Consider the following 21,658-nt stretch of genomic DNA (forward strand, 5'->3'; position numbering starts at 1 on the left):
GGGTGACGGCTATTATTTTTTTTTGTTGTTTGTGTTGTCGTTCTTTATTTTTAAAGCATAGGCCAGCTCTTATCCTGGGCCTGTTCTCGTGGAGGACTTTATATTTTTTAAATCCCATTTGGTACTGCTTAGTCTGGGGACCCGCTTGCCTTTTGACACTTCAGGCAGCGTTTCCTCGCAGAACTTTTGCGTGGCTGTGTAGAGGTTGACGGGGATGACGTTACTGCTGGATCATAACGGGAGCCATAAACACAACGGCACAAATCTGTGTAAAACTCTGAGGGAAGAGTAACGTAATAGTGTGTAAACCCATCTCTTAAGGGTTGCTGAGTGTGAGAATAGTTAATTGTGGGTTGTTTGAGGTGGTTTTTTGTCTGAAACGGTCCAGAAATTCTGAAGTTCGAGAAACAAGCCAGTGTTCTTGAGACGAAGCAAAATCTTCCTGCACGGACGCACACCATCTGACTTTGACTGGGCGGTTGTGAGGGAGGGAGGCAACTTTCCTCATCAGTCTCCCCTTTTCTGTTTTTTCATGCAGGCAACTCACTGTTGGGCACCGAGATCGTGTAAATACCAGTTGCAGAAGCAGACATGAAAAGGGCTGTATCAGGCTCCCAAGGTGACATACTGGCTTGGAGATTGCTGCTGCTTTGCAGTTCTGTCTGAAGGCGATGATTAGTTGCGGCTTCGCAATAAGGGAAGTCCTGTCTCTTTTTTGTCTGTAGGTAGGCCTCGCAGCAGTCCATTTTTTTTTTTTCCTGACAGTGCCTTCATGTGAGTTGGCAACACTTCACCATTTTAGCAAGTTAGTGGTGGGTTTTGAAGCCCTGTGTCATACAGTCATACTTGAATTTTAATTTAGTCCCTTCATGCATCTCACCTTCCCTCAAAACGCTGTCCCTTACAAGGAACCCTCACCCTATATTTGTGAGAAAATATCACAGACAAAAAGTCTTCATACCTCTTCCTGTCTTGCAAATAAGAAGACAAATAAAACATCCTTGGCCTTTGCTTTTACCTTTTTAATAATAAAAATTTACTTTCAAACAAAGGTTTTTGAGTTTTGGGTTGGTTTTCTGGTTTTTTTTAACTTGTTTCATTTTGTAATGATTATATTTGACAATGCTGCTTAGGCTCTGCCTGTGTAGGCTAGGAAAAAGGCTATGCACAGTGCCTTAGATGTCTTTTAAAAATGTCATGTGTAGTCACGACATTGACCTGTTAGTTCTAGCATAGATTTAAAAAAATGGGTCCCGTGCTTCCAGATCAATTTTTTCTTTGTAACCTTACGAGTGTTTAGAATGCCCGCAGCTGTTTTGCTTCTGCAGTAAACGCTGCACAACATGCTAATGTTCCAATTTTGCTTCAGACAACAAATACATTAGTTTCCTTAGTAGTTCACTTAAGTGGGAGAATAGCTAGAATCAAAAGAAAAGTCAAATCCTAAATGCAGTATGTCCAAAAAAAGTGTTAATCTATTAAAAGGAAAAAATTATTATTTTATAGTAGCTTCAATACTTACAATATTCTGCTATTCTAAGAAAGAATGTGTTTCTGCTGTAAGAGTGTATGCTGTTGTGGCAAAAATTTCAAGAGGGTGAATAATGAGATTTTATGGCAGTTGTGCCTGAGGTGGATTCATCTACTTTCTAATTACCAAATATTCTAAAAATCCATCTTTAATTGTATTTGCTGATATAGTAACACCACTACTTCTTAACAGGAAAAAGCTACATCAGTATGACATGCAGAAACAGACTCTACAATCTGTAAGATTGTAAAGTAGGTATGTTTATTCAGCGCTGGGCAGCACAGGGGGTAGTCCCACCAAAGTCGTGCACGCCGCAACACGGCAGCTTGCCCTGTTTATATGTAGCAAAGTGTTACATATACATGAAGTTTCCCAATACACCTATGCGTAGGCATAACCTGTCCCCGCTTCGTATTAAAATTAGTTTCAAGAGGTCATTTCCATAAGTCCCTCCCAACTGCATGCTCAGTGAGTTGAGTCCGTGGTCTTCAGGGGTCGTTTACTTCATCCACTCCTCTTCCTCCCTTGTCCTTTTGGTGAACTCCAGCTTCTACCCCCCTTATTCCACTGTTAGAACAACACAGCTGGTACCAACCGGCTCCCCATCCTTGGCTATCCTCATATGAGAAGTGCCTGACTCTGTTCTCCTACAGACCTTCCAAGGCCTGTAACAAAGATGGGCCGTTTGCTACTATCTCTCCTCTTCCACATTCCCTACAGTGTTAATTTCTTATCTATAGTTTACTTCATATGATTAGTAAGTTAATCTAAAACACAATGCTAGCAATTTAAGTTGGATCTACAGTTGGCTTCACAAAGGTCCTTTTGTTAACCCTTTAGCCTCCCTTCAAAAGTGAGGTATCCTGATTCATTGTTCTAATTAGAGAAAAGCGTAAGTATTTTGATCACAACTCCACCTCCTCCACCCTCCTCAAAAGAGTAGATATTTACTATTTTTAGCGTGTAAACCACCCATTCATCTCAGAAAACATAATGCTTATGCAAAACTTTTGAGTATTTAAAGTGGAAATAAATCCTAAAGACAACCTGTACAAAAAAAGCCCACAAAATTCAAGTCTAATACAGAAGATGAACCTTTTTAGGGTTAAGTGGTCTGTGTTACAAATCTTATTGTGCATATTCAAGACAGTCAGGTTACCTGACATGCTGATGACCTCAATTTGCTTTGCTTTACTCTGGCTCATCAGTGATAATCAGTGTAATGTTAGCTTACTTGATTCTTTAAAGCTACATTCAAACACGGGAAAATCTTCCCAATATAGACAAACTGTTTAGGTTTATTCAGCGAGACTATGTCTTCTTACTAACAGAATGAAATGGAATGAAAGCCAAGCAGAACTTTTAATTCATGGTGGACTGTAGTTTTCTAGATGCGCAAGTAAGTGAAAATGCTGACCTAAGCTTTATTTGAGCTGTCTTAAATATTTGTCTCAAAAGTCTCTGCAATAGCATTTGTTTTTCTTTAAGGAGTGAAAGAAGTTGAGAATTGTGCGAATTTTTTTTTTTTTCTACTTTTTACTTGTTACTTATTTTAAGCCTGTTTAAAGTGATGAGGACTTTATCTAAATAACTTTGGAGTTGTGGGGAAGCAGACTTAGGTGGAGGTACAGTAACCATGAAAACCGATAATTATATGCTTATGAACCTACTGTCTGCTTATTGAGATGGGTGAACTTGGTTTACTGAGATGTAATTATGCAAGTAGACTTGAATCCTGCAAAGTCTGAAGAACATAGTTAATGTATATTTTGTAATGAATTTAACTTGCTGTGTGGGTGCATACAAAAACAGATGAATAAATCCTTGCTGAGTTTTAAATTTTGTGGTGTTACATGGTACATATGCATGCTGGATGTCCAGGTTTTTGAACAACTGTAAATTAGCTGCCTATAGGTAGCCCTTCTTCCCCCAAACAAATCTTATTTTCTCTGGCTTTGTAATAATGTGTTAAAAACACTTTCTTTTATTGTTCTTGCATGTGAGAGAAGGTGAAAATACTCAGGTATCCACGGGGTTATTAAGTATGCAACGCAATGTTTTATGCAGACAATCCTCATAACCTTTTTTTAACCTTTGTATGTTTGTTTTGGTTTTCTTTACCTTGAAGCTAAAAAGTTTTCCACATCACTGAAAGTTATGTAACTAAATTCTTTTCCTGGAGAGTAAAAACTGCAGAATATGATTAAGAATTTTCTTAGGCAATACACTTGACTCAAAAATTGCAGCTTCCTGTTTCACTACTTCATATTGTGCTCGAAACATGGATTTACTTACATATTTTTATACCGTTGATAGGAGCATTATGCACAATGTGTTTCACACAAAATTGATTGACTTTATTTTTCTTGTTCTGCAGGCACCTTGACAAAGAGGATAAACAGACTATAATCCATTTTGGTTTGAATATTAAAAAAGAATCTAAAGACTTGAATAAATCCAGTAATTTAAAAGCTTTCACAATTATTTACATGAACAGCTGTTAAACCCACTATTAGTAACAAATTACTTTGAATGACTTAGAGTTAAATGTAATTTAATTCAGGTATCAGCTGAGATTCACAATAGTTGTGATAGTTGAGCCTATAAGCCCTCAGAAAATTAAACCCCTTCCAGTGCTGGATGACACCAAACAAGAGCTTTTCACCCTAAGAAAATGAATTAAGTGAATTTTATTCTTTCAGTTCATGTCTTTATGGTTGCAAAAAGGAAAATGAGTGTACGTCTTAAGGCAATTAAATAATACCGTACACCTGCTGATCTAAGTCATGTTTTATTGCTTACATAAGTCAAAAGGGAGTAAATCCTCTTTAATGAATCATATGGGTCTTCTTACAGCCAAGCAAGCAGGGGGAGGAGAGCCATTCATTTTCTGGATTTTGGTATTTGCCACCAATTACAAGTAGTGAGTTACAAAGGCAAGAAAGATGATGTGTTATGCTTCAGGAGAACAAAGTGAAGATGATACATGTTGATCATCTATAAATTTAGGTGAGGCACTATAAAAAGGTTCTTAAGCAGCAATGAGGGGTGAAATTCTAGGAAAGCCAACCAAGCACACAAGAGGGAACAAGGCATCCGAGATATTTTTAGATGTCAATTGCTGTATTTATTGATGGGATTGTACAACAGAATGAACAATTTCTGAAGCTGGGAAATGAAAGCTTACTGCCATGCTCCAGGACCTTTTTTCGTTTCCAGTAAAGTCAGTGAGAATCATTTTCTGTCCTGTGGATTGTGAATTAGCTTTTTAACATCATTTTTGGTCTTCCAGTAAAATACCAGCTGCACACAGGCAAAGGGTTCAGGTGGTTCATGGTGTCATTGTAATTGAAATCCTGAAGTGCTTAATGGGTGGATCCCACTTAGCCTTAAACTATCAAAGATTAGGGCAGAATGGATTGTGTCCCCAGATAAAACCTGAAAGGTTGTATCTTGTTTTGCTTTTCCTGTGTGGTACGGGCTTCCTCTATAGGATTATTTGCAATTTTTATTTATTTATCTAACTTTCCATTATTGCAGAAGCCTATAATATTGGTTGTGCTATTGTTTTTTCTTGTCTGCATGTGAATTTTATGGCTATATTTTTTCATTTTAATACAATTTGATTGTTACAGATTATAGGAAAAAAATTGTATTTGTAGTGCCATGTGGAATACACATTCTGTCAGCCTTCCTGAGCAAGACATCTATCACTTGGTTGCTGGCAATAAGGGTGGAACTGAATGCAGTCACCCTTCCAGTGGTCCTGTTCAGCCTTGTGTTCCTAAGCTCAACCGCTTCAAAGGCTGCAGTAATTACATCTTCAGATGGAAAAGAGAGAGAAGGAATCGTGATTCTGTGGATCACAAGATCACTGACCTGTAATGTTCCAGATTCAGGTTTTGTATGCATGTTCCCTACTCAGCATGCAACAAGCTGGAGAGTTGAATCTCCAGAGCTCAGACATTCCGCCTACTTTGTGGGTGTATGCCCTTAGAATTTTGTACCTACCCCGAAGAGTCGAGATCAAGGAACTCGCTGATGCTCAGCCCAGAATGTCAGGGTAAACAAGCTATCAGCCTAGGTAGTTGTTGGAGGCCAGCTATTGTCCAGTAGCACAGCCTTTCTTTTTTTGCAGTGATTCTAGCCGTTTGAGTGTCTAGGTGCATCTAGCCAGAGAAGTCATAACACCATACGAAGTAGCAACTCTGATCAGAAAGCAGAAATGGTGGGAAGGGAGAGCAGAGGGGGCTGTGCCAAGCAGAGTTAGCCAGCTGCTTCTTGAGTCCCTATTGCAGCTGAGTTATATTAGATATATAGGCTGTTCTTGACTAGGGGAGTTGGGACTTTTCTTTGGCTGCGGGAGTTACTGTACCTCCCAGCCAAGTCATAATTCCCTGTTGGGAAGTCCTCTCATCCCTTCTGAAGCTACTGCCCTCTCTTCCTCCTGACATGTGCAAACATGCACTGGTGGTATACAGTTGTGGACAGACAATATCAAATATGCTTTGTGAGCACTAGCATATAGGGCACTGACTAATTTTTGGGTGAGGAAATAGTCTCTTTATTAGGTTGTCCACCTACTTTAAGTTAAGCATATATTTACATGCTTTGAAGAATTAGGTTCAGTGTGTTGTAACAAAATGTATGAGAAAATAGCAAAGCCTTATTTCTTATTTTATACTTTGAACTAAAGTTTTCTTAGGAAAAGATCCATAACTGATACTTGTTCTCATAAAATATTTGTAAAATAAGAAACACCACTTCTGAATTCTGGTACTAGGGATACCTATGAGGAAGACTGTAGTGCCAATGCTGTCCAGCCAGTGAGAACCTGGGGGGGTTTGGGGGTTTTTTTCTTTGTTTTTTTTCTGAAGCCAATTAGCTCCACCTACTAAGTGCATCTCAAACATTTCATCTTGGGTTCTGTAAGGTGAATGATTGCTCACAGTGACACTGCAGGATTCAGAGATTCCTGGATTTCCATTTCATGTGCTTACATATAGGTAAGATCACAAATGATGTTCAAGATCTAGATTAATTCTTTGCACTGAGACAGAATTGTATATGCTTAAAATTTCTGTTCAGACATTATGCCTAAAGTTTTCTAAATCTTTCAGTGAATCTTTTGCTCTGCTAGGATATCCTATGTTGTTCCTCACTTTTTTTTTTTTTTCCTTAGGCCAACAATTATGCTCTCATCTGGAAAAGTTAGAATAATGCAATTTTCCAAAAGCTATTAACAAGACTTCTAATATTAAGATGGTTGTATATCTTAATTAAGTAGGATGTGCCATCCAGACAATAGCCACCTTGTGTTGTGGTCATGAAATGAGGTAGGGTTAGCCTGTATTTTTGAGTTGCAGAGCTCGGAGGAAAGCCTTCTTGCTTCAGGAAGCATAGGGCTTCACTCAGTAGATGGCACTCCTGTCACTGAATCTCTACCAGCATCTTCCGGGGTGGTGTCTGCACTAAAGCTTTTTAAAGTTGGTGGAAATAGAGTTAACTGTTGCCCCCTTGCAATTTTTCAATATATTTAGCTGGGTGATTGTTGCTTCTTGAAGGGCCTGCAATGGGTGGGAACCTGCAAGTTCATCTGCTTTTTCCAACTTCATCACATCCAGGAAATATAATAAAATACAATATCTAGTAGATCCAATGACACATTTTTTCTGTCTTTCAAACTCATCTTTCTTTAAAAATCCTGTTCTGTGTGTGACTTGAGGTAGCTTAGGCAAGTATTATTTGATAGCCAGAAACTGGCTATAGTGGCTGCAAAACCTAGCTCTTTATTCTTACATGGCATAGCTGCTGTGTTCATCCAGCTAAACTCCTATATAACAGAAGTTAAGCTCAACCATGAAAAAAAATACCGAAATCATTAGACCATGTCACTGAGTTGCATACATAAAAGTCATTGTGACTTCCTCAGAACTGCACAAAGTCCTCTGCAATGCACACATTTCACAAACTGATACAGTGATTCTCCTACATCCTTCGGGAAAACTATGCAGCTACAGAATTTTTTGTCATTGGTGTTTTTGGACCAAGCCAAAGAATGAATGAAGTTAAAACATGTTTTTTCACTGAAGATTTGTTGCAGAATAAATATCCTGTAGCATCCAATAATCCAAGTTGTATGTACAAAGTCCCTCTGAACAGCAGAAATATATCTTTTAATTCTGGATATGTGTGACTTCCAAAAATACCTTCTGAAATTAGCTAAGCTCCTTGGGTTTTACTATGATAAGAGAAGTTAACAAACATCCTCTGTTCCATTTTTAGCTCTGTTATTGGTGTATTTTGTTTGAATCCCTGTCAAAAGCAAGTGTGTATTAGCAGATTTATGTGGAAGCATAAGCATTTAGATGTGCACCAACATTCAGCCAGTCTGAGAGAGCAGTGTTCTTTCTCATGTTTTGTTTTTACAAAGATGTATGTACTGTACCTGGTAAATGAACAATTAGTGGTGTGATTAAGTTTGATCCTAAACTTTTAAAGCTTTGGTAAAGATGTTTTGATGAACTGAGACAAAATGTCTGCCTCACTAGAGGGTCTGACCTTCCACTAGGATTCCAGTAAATCCAGTCATGCATCCTTCTATATCCTTTTCTTCCCAAACACTATTAAATATAATTTCCTTTACCAACTGGGTGAGTTGAACTCTGTTATACATATGAATGTTCATATATAAATAAGTCTTGCACTTGATGACCAGAAGACCAAAGTATTTTAAAAAAAAAAAGTTTCTAACAAATTATAGAAGAAAAACCAAGTTATTGATCTTTTCCATATCATTGGAGACTATGTTACCGGATAATGTAGTACCCTATTTGCCATAGCCTAAATGCAGCTTCTCTGTTAGCATTTCAGTTTTCAGTCTTATGCTTTGAAGTCATTGAGTAACTGTTGCACCCTTTAGTGATTTCTAATCAAGCATGGAGAAGAAACCCAAATGAAGAAAAACCCTTCATTCAGTGTTCAGATTTGGATAGGAGAGGGGGAGAATGTTTGGTTTTTCACTCGTTAACTCCTTGTAATTTTTTGCATATTGTTTTAGTGAGAATGAATAGATGTTTTTATGCTGCATTTTGGTTTCCCATATCAAATGCCTTGAATTGTCACATTAATTAGCACAGACAAGTCTGCTTCTCGTTCAATCCCTCTGTATTTTGGCATACATATCCTTGGTTTATCACTGCTTTCTTTACATGATCACTGTTTTTTTATTTAATGTTGCTTAATAATTTTTTTTAGTAAAATTTATGGTAAGTAAGTAGTTGTTGGTTTACATCGCTGAAGAATTGCAGTGTATGTACATAAGGAACCTAATGAAGTAGAAATATTTTTGTTTTTTGTCAGTGGATGTTGCATCTTATCTGTCATATCTTTTGTACTGCTTCCTATGTCTAGATGAAGGATTTTTTCTCAGTACTTTCTAAAATATGATTTATCCACAAATGTGATTATCAAATAGATTAAAAACTAGCTGGTTATTTTAGGGACGTTGACAAGATTTTTTAAAAATTGTCTTCATTTTCACTTGTTAATGCTTTCTTTAAGACGGTAGGTGCAGATTTTTTCAAGTTTTTAAGGCAGAGCGAGCATTTCCTATTTGTATTTGAGACAGAGAAAAGGTTGGCAACTTAAAATTGTTTCAAAGTTGTTACAGTACAAAGTTATTTTAAAGTAGAGGGAGGAAAAACACAGGAGAAAAGCTCTGAACAAGCTGTACTGATTTCTTGAACCACAGAAAAACATAATTTAAACTTTGCATTTAGACAGCTGTTCAAAAACATTGGTTCAGTTTGATTTCTCCCTCAGTCACTGTTAGCTTAAATATTTTGCCTGGAAGAAAGGTAAATTTTATATTTAGAGCCTAAGGCTTGGATTCTGTTAAGTTTTGGTGGCATCAGTTGTCGCACATCTTTGGATATACATCTTTTCCTGATCAAGTTTCCTTACGAAAAAAACATAAATTGGGGTGGAGGGAGGAGAATAATACATAAACTAGCTAGCACTTTTTGAAGTTTAATGAGTGATTTTTCATATTAGGGTCCTTGCACTTCCTGGGAGCAGTCACTTTCTGGGGTCACATACAGTTTCTAAAAGACTGCATACTGAGCAAACCAGGATGGGCCATGGTGTACAGTATTTATGTAGAGAGAATTCCTAACTAGTTCTGTGCCTCACATGGAACAGTTTGAAAACCACTGATCTGAAATTATACTTAAAAAGGTGGTTTAATGCAGTTTCTCAGAAGTTGCTATGTAGATATTCTGCAGGAACACATGTACTGAAGGCAGAAATGCACCTGAGATTCTGGTACTGCCCTTGTTTTCCAAAAATATGATGTGAAGTCACTAGCATTTGAAAAGTCTTAACAGGCTAAACTAAACAAACTAAAACAAGTGTCTTGGTTATGTACATGTATATAAGCATTATGAAAACATGTTGAGATTGTTCCCTACTAGTGAAGTAGTGTTTTACCAAGAAATATTGTCGGCATTGTATAATATGAAGTTGTCTTTTTCAGGGTTGTCCTTCTTTCTTCCCCTCCACCCTTCTGTTTCAGGTCATGTGACTGGACTTTGTACCCATTTACCGATAATAAGCATGCGGCCATCTTGTTTGAAAACTAAAGGCAGAAACTGAAACAATTCCGTGCTTCAAGGTAAAATGCCTCTCCTGCCCCAAATTGTGTAATTTGTATATAGTTTCATCGTAAACACTGAGGTCATGTATAGTTGGCATGCATATTCTTTCACAGCTCAAAGGAAATTCTTCGTGGCAGGAAATTAACAATTATGAGAAGTAATAACTTATGCAGTGTTGTCTTTTCCTCATTAACTTAATCCAGTGTATTTTATATAAGAAAGGGAAAAAGGATGCTCATACTGTCTACTCTTGTCTGTAAGATACTATCAACTATAGTGGCAAATTATTTTGTAACAAAACAAACTTCATTATTAGGTACTGCAGTGGAGTAGAACATTCTTTGCCTATAATGGGTTAAGAACTGTATAAACTTTACTTGAATTGCGAGAGCATCATGAACTAGAACATTTTCCAGCTGTGCAACAGTGTTTTTTCTCTTACCACTTAAGCTTTCGTTGTTTAAAAAGTAATGTTAGAAGTGTATGTAATTTTGATTATGGACCCTGTTCCAAGAACCAAATGGAAATGAATTGTTAAATAGTTTGGGAGGGGGTTAGGTTCTGAAATAAGCTTGTAGTTTTGAAGTAACTCTGGTTTGTGTGCAGTGCATGTAATCTGACAAAAGCCCTTTGATTCAAGGGTGGAAGCCTGCAAGATCTAACTTTAACTTTCTAAGTGATACTAAATAAATCTAATATTTTCCTTTGTAATCTCATACACATCCAAACTGCTAACTGGGGGTAAACACAGCTACTGAGGAGACAGTGTTTATAAGAGGAATCACTGAGATAGAGAGTATGGCAAGGAATAATAGAGAAAGAGAAAAGGTAGGAAAAAATCATCACTTGTGAATAGGTTGTATCTGCCAGGCTTAAACAGAAAGACTGCATTTGGGCAATCACACTGAGACAAGAAGAAGGAAGATGAAAGAGGAGAAGCCTATTTAACCAAAACAATTGTTGAACAGAATCTGACCACGCATATTGCTTGCTATGCAGTTTTGTAATGACTTGTTAATAAAACGGATTCCATACATCCTGTTTTCTCACAAACATATTTTTTGCTTCTGTCCTTAGGGGACTCTCTAGCTGGATTTTAGTAAGTGCAGACCTGTGTTAAATCCCTGTCAGACCCGCAGCTGAGGCTGCTTTAGTACCAGGAGAGCCACAGTCGCCGATGGGGAGCACTGTATACTGCTGGCCTATGGAAGAGGCCATGGTGTGGGGAGAGAAGACGAGGAGGCGAGCAGTGAGGCGCAGCAGCAGCTAGAGTAGTAATGGTAGAGTGCTAGTGATAATAGCAGTACCTGGGCAAGCAGAACTGGAGAAGTAAAGCATCCAAGAGGTATTCAGTCTGAGTTTAGATCAATGGCACATAAATACGATATTCTTGAGTAAGGAAGGGATTTGGAATAGGGTAGGGCATGGTTTAGAAAGATGAGGGTTGCAGAAGAGTTTGTGGGGTGGCATCTTGATTGTATGAGAGGAAGCTTGGGGATGAGGAGTAATGAAGTAAAATTAATTTCATGTGAGAAGTTTAGGGTGAGAAGAGCAATAGGAGGAAGACGGGACATTTGAGATGGATTGTTACGAAGTGATTAACAAGAATTGTGGCTGTGGCGCTCTGGGCTGTGAGAATGCAAGTTTGAACTACGTTGAGTTCACAATGATAGTGATTTGGATTTTTTGCATCCTGGACAAATGTTTTAAATTAAAAAGCAATGGTGTAAAAATGGCCTCTTCTGGTTTTGTACCGTGCTAAAGAATCAGTTGATCAGCCTACTCGTAAGGAAATCTTAGGGTGCAGAGGCTGGACAGATCTGTTTTTCTCTGACATTGTCTTAAACTAGCCAGATTGGTGGTTGTATGGTATTGCATGCAAACATGATTTCTGCAGGAATCCCTAGTATTAAAACATTTATTTAATTAGAAGTCAGAGTCAGTAAGCTAGCAGGCTACTTTGTCCTCTTTTTTTTGTTTGTTTTGTTAATGTTTATATTCTGCACTTCTGATAGAACTGGCAACTATGATGAAGAAAATTAGAAGCAGTTGACATGGATTAGTAATTTACAAAAGTTACTCTTAGCTACCTAAGAAGCATCACATCTCCGTTTCATATAGTAGACAACTAGATATGTTGTCTATTATAGCAGTTGTCTAATAATAGTAGTAAAGTACTAGCCCTGAAAAATGCATGTTGGACAGAGGGATTGATATGTTCTTTTTCACTGATGAACAAAATCCATCCTTTAAAAACATAAGGTTGTGTTGTACCTAAAGGCACAGAGAGAAGGAAAATGTTCTTTCTTAAAAACTTATTTAAAGACATTCCGATAAGATTGAAAAAGCATGTTATTCGCTTCAAACGTACTTACAACATACTCCAGTTCAGGCCAAAAGATAATGAGACCCCTGAAGCTATTACTGAGAAACCATTCGAATGTTAAAAGGAAGTTAATACTGGTGTACCACAAGAAAATGTGTACCGCAAGAAAATGAAAAAAAATGCCTTTTTGAAATAACATTTTATATTTATTTATGCTCTTAAAATGTCGTACAAAATAAGGTGAAAATGAAGAGAATTACTACAGTCTTGAAATAATGATAATTTTCATTTTATCATGTTGGGATTTTGCCTCTTAGCTTCTGTGTGCAAAGCGATGGTGTTCTGTTTTAACAGCAAGAATTTACAACCTTCCTAGAGTCCCTATGAAAGAGAGAAAGAAAGAGCTAGAGAAACGAAAGGGAAGGGGAAGGAGAGGGAAGGAGGAGGGGAGGGAAGAAAGGGGTCAAGAGTTTTCTGCTCTCACAAGGCAGAGGAACCTGAATACCTTGTGGCTTAAACTGCTGGTTTTCTTGCATTGCTGTAATACAATATATACATTTCTACACTGTTCAAGATTTTTTTTTTTTTCTGCCAGCCTCTAAGGACCCGCTTAGCCTCTTCTTGTACTGCAGGCAGATATTTTTATCCTTAAGAATTATTTGCCGTTTCACATATCCTTAATTTTAAGACTTTCATTGTATTTGGGGCCTAATCCTATGAAGTTTAAATTATCTTCCTCAAATATTTCACCAAGCTAAGCTTATTCACAGTTTTGGTTTTTTTTTTTTTTCTTGATGGGGGAGTAAGTCAGTTATTCCCTTGTATGCTTATTGATATTAGTAAGTGATCAAATCTTTGGAATTGGGATAAAAAGTTGGCTAATATATATGCCTTATTTTGTAAATGTCTTTGCCCTTTGACTTGTCCATTTTTTAGAATATTCTGATCCATGTACTTTGCAATCAGGCAGCCATATAACCACTACGTAGCTCATAATCCTTCTTTTCCTAATTGTACAAGTGTTCTTTCCAGGGTAAATATTTTCCTGGTTTGTAAGACCTCCTAATTTTATGATTCTTGCATTTTGTTTTCAAATCTGTTTTCCAATAATGGTATTTGATTTTAAAGCTATTTTGTACTTTTTGTGTTTACAGTGAATAATGCTAGTGGGGTATCTCTATTAGAGCCGGTTAGATTACTTCCCTCTTTCCCCCTCTCTCCACCGCCCCCCTCCCCCCCCATTTATGAAGCTTTTTTTCACCATGTTAATTGGGGAAAAATAAACATTATTAATGGGTAATTCTTGAGGGTTAATCTTTTAACCGTGTTCAAAATAACAGTAAAAATATCTCCTGGCCCAAAAGAACAACAAAAGTGGGTTGGTTTCACTTTGTACAGGCTAACCAGGCTATTATTGTAGGTGTAAAAATAAAGGGGAACAGTTTCATTTTTAAATTGCTACATTTTAAAAAACTCTTTTCACTTTAAAATTTCTTTCTTTTCCCCCGCTAAAAAGATTTTTCTCAAAAAAATCCAATTTGTCATGAGGCAGGCTCATGACTATTTGCATAATGGGAATATACCATTCCCTAAATATTAGTCGTATGACAGAAGTAACATAAACCAGTCTTTCCTATTTAGAAACTGTAGAGCAGGAACTTGGTCTTCAATAAGCAGCAATACTTGTTTATTTTAAATGTCTCTTACTTGTGCAAATTAAGAGGAAGGAGAAGCTATTCATTTATGTCTTGTGAGGCTCCTGCTTACATCAGCAACACCGTAAGTCAGTTGATTTCAAACTGAATTTTTTTTTTTACTTAAAAAGCTTTGCCATTTCTCTCCCTGGTAAAAGGTCCACGTTTAGAATCTAGATGGATTGGATCACGGCAAAGAAACTTTTGGCTAATGGTAATCAATGAAAGTAATTTGCTATTGGATCCATTCATCCCTTTTAATTTTAAATGTGGTGGGTTGGCCCTGGCTAACAGCCAAGCACCCACACAGCTGCTCGCTCACCTCCTTCCCCTGCCTTCCCAGTGAGATGGGGGAGAAAATAGGAGGAACAGGAGTGAGAGGACTCATGGGTTGAAATAAAGACAGGGAAATCACTTACCAGGTATTGTCATGGGCAAAACAATTTGGGAATTTAATTTATTGCCAGGTAGCATAAATATTTAATTACTGTTTAAAGTATTGGGAAACAACAAAAAAGGACAAACATTTAACCATGCAGGAAAAACACCTTTCCTCCCACTTTTCCTGTCTAAACTTCAGATTCTGATCTTTGGCCTTCTTAGTCTCCACACCTTCACTCCAGGCATCTCCTCCTGCGATGTTACTGCTGCAGGTTGCACTCAGTCTCTGCAGCAGTGGGTGGCACAGAAGGATGAAGTCAGTGCTTATCTGTTTCCCTCTGCCACTCCTTGTTTCTCACCTTTTTCCTCTGGAGTGGGCCTTCAGGGGCCGCAGTCCCTTTGGGTTTGTACCTGCTCCAGTGTGGAGCACCTCCTACTACTCTGGCCTTGTTGTTCCCTCCTCCTCCTCTCTCTCTGCCTCCCACCACTCTTCTCTCTGCGTTTCTTCCCCCCAGTGATTTTTGCCCTTTCTTAAATATATTTCTCTAAGGTGCCACCAGCTTGTCTGATGGACTCAGCTGTGTCCTGCAGTAGGTCCATCGCAGAGCTGGCAGGAACTGATGGTGTTTGGCACAGGGAGGCATGTTTTTTCTTATACTCTAATGCTTTTTCTAATAGATGTTCTTTCTAGTGGTGTTTCTGGGAAAGAACACAAAGGTTGGACAGAAGTAACAGTCCAGTCACAACCATTTCCTCTTGATTAGTTTATGTACCTTCTACAGCCATTCTCAGTCTTTGCAGCAGGACAGATTGAACAGCAGCTTGTGGACAAAGGAGAGGGCTGCTTGTGGTACCTCTTTCTCCATCAAATGGTCTGAGTATATATCATATGATAAGTATACTGTTACTCTCTCTTCCCCTACCCTTTATGTGACAGAGCGAACATGTGCACCACTGTCCCGTGATGAGAGTGAATGTGTCCCCCATGGTGCGATGGGGGCCAGGGGAACATGTGTGATACTTGAGCACCTGAGTAGGTGCATTCCAGTGACATGACCAAAATGTATGCTATCTGTGTGAATCGCTGGATAGTGCCCATGCACGTTAACAGACTTGTTCATGTCATATGTCAGGAACTGAAGTGTTTTTTCTTCTGTGACAAGGACCTCATGAAAGAAGTTAATAGGACGTAGCAACGACTGGCCAGTCACAGGCAGGTTTGGTTGCCTTGTGTGTGTGTAGCCCTTAGGCAAGAAGGCAGCAGGGAGTAGGCTGTGAGCCACAGCCAGGCTGAGCTCACAGTCTGTTGGTTGAGCACCTCTGACAACAGCTTCCTTGATACATCATCTGGCTTGAGTAACAGTGGGGAATGTAATTTCTATTGTCAGACCTCTGTCAGAGATAACATTTATTTGTCTGGTCAGACTTGTGATTGTAACCCAAATGCAGGGTTGACTACAGCTGACTACAAACAGAGAATTACCAATATTCCTATAAAATAATCCTTGCTGTTGGATGTAATCACTCCTATATCAAATATCTTCTGTTTGAGAGTAATGAAAGAATAAAATATTTAAGATGGAATATTCATCAGATCGCTATACAATCTGGAAAGGGAAAAAAATACTTACGTGCATCCCTTGGAGCAAAACTTTGCAACTAAAGCTCATGAAGAGCTAGTTTTCAGATTTCAGTGGAATTACTCACAGAGCAGGAAACTGTTACAGCAGTAAGGTTGGTAGAGCACTTTACACTAATTGAAAAATGTGGTGGTTATTACGCAAAGTTGTTTTTTCATATTTTATGCTGAGCACGCACAGGTAACCCACCATCAAGGTGGGATTTATTTCATGTAACTTTATTCCTTTTGTATACATCTAGTCTAAACTAGGTGTTTAGGCTCTCTTTCTAGTCTGTGGAAGAAGATCATGAGCATCACTTCCAACATTTCATTATAGCAATCTTAAGAAGAGATGAATCATCCTCTTAAGGTGCCTGTCTCTTCATATTAATTAGAGAGGAAGCCTAGGTAATTAGCTCAGACTAAATGCATAACTTTAAGATTAATAAATTCAGATGGATTGGTTTGCACCATGTCTGCCTAGTTGATATGTGCCATTTAGGCATTTAATTTCTACAAGGGTAAAATTAATATTGGCTGAATACAGCCTTTTTTCCATTTTTGTTTCTGGTACAATCAGCTGTATTGAGAGCCCTTGAGTGTTATCATAAAGCAAGTATAAATAACAATAGAGCTGTTTTAAAAATAATAATCCCACGCTTTGAGGACAAATTAGTACAACTTCTCTTTTACTTTAAATGAAACATCTTTTTGGAAATAGTATAGCATACTGGATTATTTTACTGATGCTTGCTACCTTTATGTAGAAAAGAAAAATTAACTGACCATTTCATTGCCATTTGTCTGGTAAACCACTTTAACGAGAAAAGTTGTTGTAGATAGAGGAATATTATGTTATAAAATCTAGATCTTTGATCTTGACAGATTCCAGAGGATGCCAGTGAGTAATTCAGGGGAGAAAGATGGGCTTTTGGGGTTTTGAGGTTTTGTTTTGTTTTTTTTTTTCTCCTGTTAGGTTCCATGTTTTCCTCTGACAGACATGTAAATACTACTATTTCAGTGAAAAAGGCTTAGAAACTGCTTTCAATTTGAATGAAATGAAAATCTTGTGTTAAGCGGTTGGCCTCCAAAGACTTACAGCAGGACTTACATACCAACCTTCACATCTGTGCACTGTGCCTGTGAAGGCAGTGTATTGGCGTTTAGTGTCTTAGGCCAATGTTATGTGTAATGAGGCTTTTTTTTTTTTTTTTCCTTTTTAAACATTTTGTGGACTATTACTTTGAATATGAATGGAAGCTCAGAAGAGACCAGTTTGGCTGTAGCTGGGTGAAGGTGAAGAGACTATAACCAGTCAATGAGATGAAGCTATGGTTTATGTATTGGTGCAGTTCAAATGGACACAATGAAACTCTTCCATTAATTCCATGTGTAAGACTCGCAGTCCTGCAGAGCTGTACAGTCTTTATCTGCTTGCTTATCATAAAAGCAGAAGCACAAAGTTTTAGTCACACAAGTTATTCTTCCTCATGTCCATTTGACACTCTTGAAGAAAGCAGTATCAAAAATAGTCATTTCACACATCATCTAGCCCTGGTATATTAAGAAAAACCTGACTCGACAGCTTTCAGAACTATTAATTAAGCTAGATATCATTGATGGGTTTAGTTAAGCCCTCAAAGTATGTAAGCAAGTGTCATATTATATTGGTTAATACAGTGTTATAGGCATATACACATTAAACCAGATACTTAATAATACTTAATAATAGCATAAGTCAACAGCTTTGCACGTCAGTCAGCATCACGCAGTATTTGCTGAAGTTGATATGGATTTCAGAAACAAAGCTTTTTCATCCATCTCATCTTTCTCTTCCATCAACATCTAATGGTAATTTATTATATATTTATGCTAAGCACAAAATGTATGCAGAGATATACAGACCTAAAATACTTGTGACGTAGTGAACTGTAAAGACAGAGCAGAGCTGCATACTTCATACATGCCCACACATTTTAGTAATGTGCAATTACTGAATCTGAAAGATTTCTTTTACTTGTTTATAACACTTGTCTCTGGTTTCAAGGAAGTGACACGACACAGTCACTAGTGGTTACTCACTGTTAGCTTTTTTTTTTTTTAAATAAAAAGTTTTTTCTCTTTTAGTATGGTGCTTAACTGGCAAATAGGGTGCTACCTGTGTTATCTTATGATTCTCCTTTATTGTATCACTGACCAGAGCCCATATTAAATATTAAATTTCTAATGAGCATTTGGCTAACAGAAAGAATATTGTGAGACAGTAATCATGGAAAAGAGTATATTCTTTAATATGTGTATGTAATTATACAGGTTTTTTATTACAAATAAAATAATGGCATTGTATCACAAAAGATAATCTTATCTTCCCTTCAGGTTATAATTTACTACCAGAACTAATGTTATTATTTATTCATACTGCCATTCATTTCTGTAATTTAGTTGAGATGAAACTAACAAATTCTTGCGAGTCTATTTTGAAAAGATACTTAAATTGAATTTATAGCTCATGGAGGCTGTGTGGCTTCATCTCTATTTGATTCAGACCCAGTTATTAATCATGCTTGAACAAGAAACATGATTATTTGTTCTGGTGTTTTTCCCAGCTCATGTTAACTGAAAATTCTATCTTAGAATGAGACAACTTTTAATAAGTTAAATACATATTTTCATTTATGTACGTAGCTACCTGAAGATGCATATTGAAATTAATGGCACTTTTCAGAAAAGCATTCCAGCTTTTTTACTAGCACAGATACGAGTTTACAGATATAGACAGACCCAGCCCACTTTGCCCACATTGTGAGAGGGCTGAATGCAAATCAGTTCCAACCTGGAAAACAAATAGTCATCTTAATCTGGCACTGAATCTGAAGTGCCTAACCAATAGGAAGGATGAAAGATTCCTGTGTCACCTGGGCTTTTCCAGAAAAAAACAACCAACAAATAAGCTGGTCAAATGTGCCTGGGCCTGAGGAAAGAGGAGGAGCATGTCTGGCTCTGAGAGTTGGAGAGAATTCTGAGAAGGTACCTTGCCAGGGAGGAGGAGAAATAGCAAAATATTGAAAAATCAGCATCAAGAAATAGTAAGTTTACACTGTAAAAATAAATATTAGAAGCAATCATATTACTGAGATTGAGTTACCAATGTTCAATTAGGATGCTGTAACAGACTTTTTGCATGGTCTTAGCTTGTTGCAGATGCAAAATAATGTTTGTTTGTCCAAATGAATTAGCATGAGGAGCAGGCCAGCAGTGTATGGTTTTATTTCTCTTTTCATGGTCATATGACACAAAAGATGCAATAGATATGGCAAATTGTAAGAGAGAAATTAATTGGGAGATTTGAATGAATCTTAAGCTGATAGCAGAAAATTATTAATAGTGTATAATACTACTTTACCATTTGTCACAATTTAAAAAGTACTTTTTTATTTCTCATGAAAGTGTGGAAATTTCTCTTTCCAAAATCTTATGGAGGTCAGGGTTGTCTTCTAGTTTGTTTACAGTGTGATTTTTATGAGTCTTAGGGAAGTTTTTGGAGTTCTGACATTCAGTTAAGCAAGGTAATTTTTTTTCTTTTTTTTTTTTTTTGCTTACAGTTTAAGGATAGCACAGCATTTTTTAATGAGATGAATATCTTTAAATGTTGCTTATTTCATCAGAAAATACTGTACCTTCAAGGATAAATAATATTAAGCATTTCCTCAAAGGATTCTGTTATATTAAGAGAGTAGTTTAGAGATAAATTGCTTTATCAAACTGAATAAAAATGCTGGGCTGATTCAGCTGAGAAGAGGGCTTCGAAAGAATTTCATATCATCGTTCTTGTAAGAGATGCATGTGTCTGTAGTAATCAGCATAAGGATGAAACAACTAGCCATATCTTGAGCCAATTAGCCTGAGGGAGGGGAAAAAATACATCTCTCCTCAGCTTCTATATGATCTGCCAACATTTTTTAATGTGGAAAACTAAAACTTAAAAGAAGTGTTTGGTAAGTGCATATGAAATATCAACAAATAGTGGATTATATCTATTATTTGTTTTCATCCATTTTTTTCTTACATATTTGTAATTCATTTGGTTTAATACAAATTAAAAATATGTATTAGAATCCCAGTAATGTAATTTGAAGATATGTAGAAAAAGTAAGATATGCGTGTATGTACACCCACATGTTCATGCAGATGTGTATTTGGACACGTGTATGTATGCATGTACATACATACGTTCATATTTAATGATTAAAGTATTGTAGTTTGAAATAGTGTGTATGCCATCCAAATTCTTACATGGCTCTTGTAGGAAACTAAGCACCTTCTTAAATCTATTCAATTTAGCTGCCACCTGGGGAAGAAAGGAGGTGCTATTATTCCTATTATACCACAGGAAAAATGAAGCAGGGATTAAAAATTGTGCTTCTGTGTCCTACATGCAATTAAGGAGAAATGCTGCCATCTGAATCTAGAACATAGGCCTTCAAAGCTGAAGCCTACTGCTGGAACGTATAAAGAACATTGTGGAAGTAAAAAAAAAAAAAAAAGGCAAATTGGTTCAATGCAAAAAAACCCCAAACCTGTTACTTGGTTCAAAATGGACTAAAACAGATTCATGAAGGTAAAAAAATCCATGGGACATATTGAATACAGTGCTCTCCTGTCCAAAATACCCTAAATAATGAATGCTAAAAGGGCACACTAGTAAAAGAATATACTTACCAAGTTTCTTATGTTCTTTCCTTAAGCATTTGGACTGGCTGCTGTTGGAGACAAAATATTAGGTTAAGTGAAAGCTTGGTCTGATTTGGTGCAATCATTTTCATGTTAGGTCTGTACCTGCCCATCTTTTCACCATTAAAAACCCTGTTGTGACACAGAAGAGTCTCAGCATTCTCAGAGCTTCATTCTTCTCACGTCCTTCCCTTTTTACTCCTCCATATTTCTTTGCTGTTGTCCGTTCCACTGAATTTCATCCATCCATTCTTTCTTGCTTTCCAAGCACATCCTTTCAGGATGAATGCAAGTTTGCTGCAGAAAGAGTACACCAGATAAATCAGAGTTGTTTGGATTAATTTTTTTTTCCTGTTTCCTTGTTGATTTCACTTCAGGGACATGATACCAGGTGGAAGCAAATAGCCCAATGAAGGAGAGTACTCTTCAGACTGGAAGAGTATCCAACAATCTTGTATCAGAAACATCTTTCAATAACTTTTTGTTGTTGTTGATTTGCAAAATGAGAAGTGGAGGTACTAAATGAGGCTAACTTCTCCAGGAATAGATCAAGACAATAAGAGATTTTCAGCCACTTTGCAAATGACAAAGATCCAGTTGATACTGGGCATGGCTGTTATTTTGCTGTGCAGATTTACTTAAAAATAGTATATGAAGAGGCTATATAACATATACAGCAGAAGATTTTATATTTTGACCAAGGTGATTAATTTTCTT

General features: G+C 37.2%; 1 protein-coding gene across 5 annotated transcripts in view; it reads left to right on the forward strand.

Annotated features, from left to right (window-relative positions):
• STS (steroid sulfatase) overlaps positions 1 to 21,658 on the forward strand; it is a 111,734-nt gene that overhangs the window by 1,846 nt on the left and 88,230 nt on the right. The window contains exons 2-4 of one of the 5 annotated variants that reach the window (XM_035895665.1): positions 539 to 725; positions 6,465 to 6,537; positions 10,068 to 10,205. The gene's annotated coding sequence lies outside the window, so the exon portion shown is untranslated. The remainder of the gene's footprint in view (positions 1 to 538; positions 726 to 6,464; positions 6,538 to 10,067; positions 10,206 to 21,658) is intronic. The other 4 variants (XM_035895667.1, XM_035895668.1, XM_035895666.1 and 1 more) reach the window with 4 other exon arrangements.

The sequence above is a fragment of the Egretta garzetta genome, unplaced genomic scaffold (genome assembly GCF_000687185.1).
Source record: "Egretta garzetta isolate BGI_Z169 unplaced genomic scaffold, ASM68718v1 scaffold125, whole genome shotgun sequence".
In the NCBI taxonomy this organism is placed as follows: domain Eukaryota; kingdom Metazoa; phylum Chordata; class Aves; order Pelecaniformes; family Ardeidae; genus Egretta; species Egretta garzetta.